The following is a 3394-nucleotide window of genomic DNA, read 5'->3' as shown; positions in this document are numbered from 1 at the left end:
TGTGCATCTGTTCAGCCCGGCTCAGCGACGCTGAGAGAGGGAGGCCCGGCGCGCACGCTGGAGGAGCAGCACCGGGAGACTGAGAGAGAGAGTGAGGTCAGAGAGAGAGTGATGTCAGAGAGAGAGAGAGAGTGAGGTCAGAGAGAGAGAGAGTGAGTTCAGAGAGAGAGAGAGTGAGGTCAGAGAGAGAGAGAGTGAGGTCAGAGAGAGAGAGAGTGGTCAGAGAGTGAGAGAGAGAGGTCAGAGAGAGAGAGTGAGGTCAGAGAGAGAGAGAGAGAGAGTGAGGTCAGAGAGAGAGAGTGAGGTCAGAGAGAGAGAGTCAGGTCAGAGAGAGAGAGTCAGGTCAGAGAGAGAGAGAGAGGTCTGAGAGAGAGAGTGAGAGAGAGTGAGAGAGAGAGTGAGGTCAGAGAGAGAGAGAGTGAGGTCAGAGAGAGAGTGAGGTCAGAGAGAGAGAGTGAGGTCAGAGAGAGTGAGAGTGTGTGAGAGAGACACCAACTGCGCACTGCAACTGTTAGGTATGTATATACACCTTTGTTTTTACTTTGGGCGCCGCGTAAAAATCCTGATCGCCTTGGGGAGCCTTGAAAAAATTCTGATTGCCTTGGGGAGCCTTGAACCGAAAAAGTTTGGGAACCACTGAGGTACAGAATCTACACACAACGCACAAACACAGCACACACACACATTCACACAACACCAAACACTGCAGACTGCCTCTTCAAACCCCCCCTCCCCTCCACGCCACACATCTCCCTCCCGCAACCGGACCGCGAGGCCGCGGCCTCCACTCACACACCATGGCAACGATGTCCCTCCCCCTATCCCGCTACCTCACACAGTGTAGCTCCCGCGAATCGCACAGCACGCCACATCTCCTGCACCTCACACAGCTCCCTACCGCAACCGGACCGCGAGGCCCCCTACCCCGCTACACCATGCCACCAATGTCCCTCCCCCTATCCCGCTACCTCACACAGTGTAGCTCCCGCGGACCGCACAGCACGCCTCACATCTCCTGCACCTCACACATCTCCCTCCGCAACCGGACCGCGAGGCCCCCTACCCCGCTACACCATGCCACCAATATCCCTCCCCCTATCCCGCTATCTCACACAGTGTAGCTCCCGCGAACCACACAGCACGCCTCACATCTCCTGCACCTCACACATCTCCCTACCGCAACCGGACCGCGAGGCCCCCTACCCCGCTACACCATGCCACCAATGTCCCTCCCCCTATCCCGCTACCTCACACAGTGTAGCTCCCGCGGACCGCACAGCACGCCTCACATCTCCTGCACCTCACACATCTCCCTACCGCAACCGGACCGCGAGGCCCCCTATCCCGCTACACCATGCCACCAATGTCCCTCCCCCTATCCCGCTACCTCACACAGTGTAGCTCCCGCGGACCGCACAGCACGCCTCACATCTCCTGCACCTCACACATCTCCCTCCGCAACCGGACCGCGAGGCCCCCTACCCCGCTACACCATGCCACCAATGTCCCTCCCCCTATCCCGCTACCTCACACAGTGTAGCTCCCGCGAACCGCACAGCACGCCTCATCTCCTGCACCTCACACAGCTCCCTACCGCAACCAGACCGCGAGGCCCCCTACCCCGCTACACCATGCCACCAATGTCCCTCCCCCTATCCCGCTAGCTCACACAGTGTAGCTCCCGCGAACCGCACAGCACGCCTCACATCTCCTGCACCTCACACATCTCCCTACCGCAACCGGACCGCGAGGCCCCCTACCCCGCTACACCATGCCACCAATGTCCCTCCCCCTATCCCGCTACCTCACACAGTGTAGCTCCCGCGGACCGCACAGCACGCCTCACATCTCCTGCACCTCACACATCTCCCTACCGCAACCGGACCGCGAGGCCGCGGCCTACACTCACACACCATGGCAACGATGTCCCTCCCCCTATCCCGCTACCTCACACAGTGTAGCTCCCGCGGACCGCACAGCACGCCACATCTCCTGCACCTCACACAGCTCCCTACCGCAACCGGACCGCGAGGCCGCGGCCTACACTCACCATGCCACCAATGTTCCTCCCCCTATCCCGCTACCTCACACAGTGTATGACAACACATCAAGGTGGAACAGGCAAAACATTTCTCATAAATTTACTCCTTGCAGAAATAAGAATGCACAATCATGTTGCACTTGCACTTGCATCATCTGGCATTGCAGCCACTCTTATGGATGGAGGAAGAACTGTGCACTCAGCTCTTAAATTACCACTAAACATTGCTCATGAAGAAAACCCAACATGTAATATTACCAAGACATCTGGCCAAGCCCGTGTTCTTCAAATTTGCAAACTTATTGTTTGGGATGAGTGTACCATGGCGCATAAAAACGCACTTGAAGCCCTTAATAGAACCTTGCAAGACTTGCGTAACAATAAACAAATAATGGGTGGTGCTGTCATTCTTTTAGCTGGTGATTTCAGACAAACACTTCCAGTCATACCACGATCCACACCAGCAGACGAACTTCATGCATGCCTTAAATCCTCTATTTTATGGCGACATGTCAAACATTTTCCATTAACAACCAATATGCGAGTCCAACTTCTCGGCCACTCAAATGAACAACTTTTTGCACACACACTTCTTCAAATAGGTGAAGGCACTTTACCTACTGACTTAACATCAAGTGAAATTGCTTTTCCCACACATTTTTGTCACATGATGACATCACTTGAAGATCTCATACATCACGTCTATCCAAATCTCTTACACAATTACACAAACCACCAGTGGCTCTGTGAAAGAGCCATCCTTGCTGCCAAAAATACTTCTGTCAATGACATCAATCATCAAATTCAAGACATTATTCCAAACACAATTACTCAATACAACTCAATCGATACAGTTGTGGATTGCGATGAAGCCGTTAACTATCCACCTGAATTCCTACACTCCCTCGAACCATCAGGGATGCCACCACATCATCTTCGCCTCAAAGTTGGAGCACCCATCATGCTACTTCGCAACCTACACACACCTAACCTTTGTAATGGAACCAGACTGTGCATAAAAACATTGATGCCCAACCTAATTGAAGCTACTATCTTAACTGGCAACGCCAAAGGCCAAGATGTCTTCATCCCCCGCATTCCACTCATTCCTACAGACATGCCTTTTACTTTCAAACGGCTACAGTTCCCCATCAAACTAGCTTTTGCTATCACCATTAACAAAGCACAAGGACAATCTATAAAGTGCACTGGTATCAACTTAGAATCACCATGTTTCTCCCACGGCCAGTTATATGTTGCGTGCTCTAGAGTTGGATCCCCCCAACAATTGTACATCTTTGCTCCAACTGGAACTACCAAAAATGTCGTTTACAAACAAGCATTACAATGAAC

This window comes from Ascaphus truei, chromosome 6 (assembly GCF_040206685.1).
Source record: "Ascaphus truei isolate aAscTru1 chromosome 6, aAscTru1.hap1, whole genome shotgun sequence".
Classification (NCBI taxonomy): domain Eukaryota; kingdom Metazoa; phylum Chordata; class Amphibia; order Anura; family Ascaphidae; genus Ascaphus; species Ascaphus truei.
The sequence above is the reverse complement of the archived record's forward strand: the minus strand, read 5'-3'. Positions refer to the sequence as shown.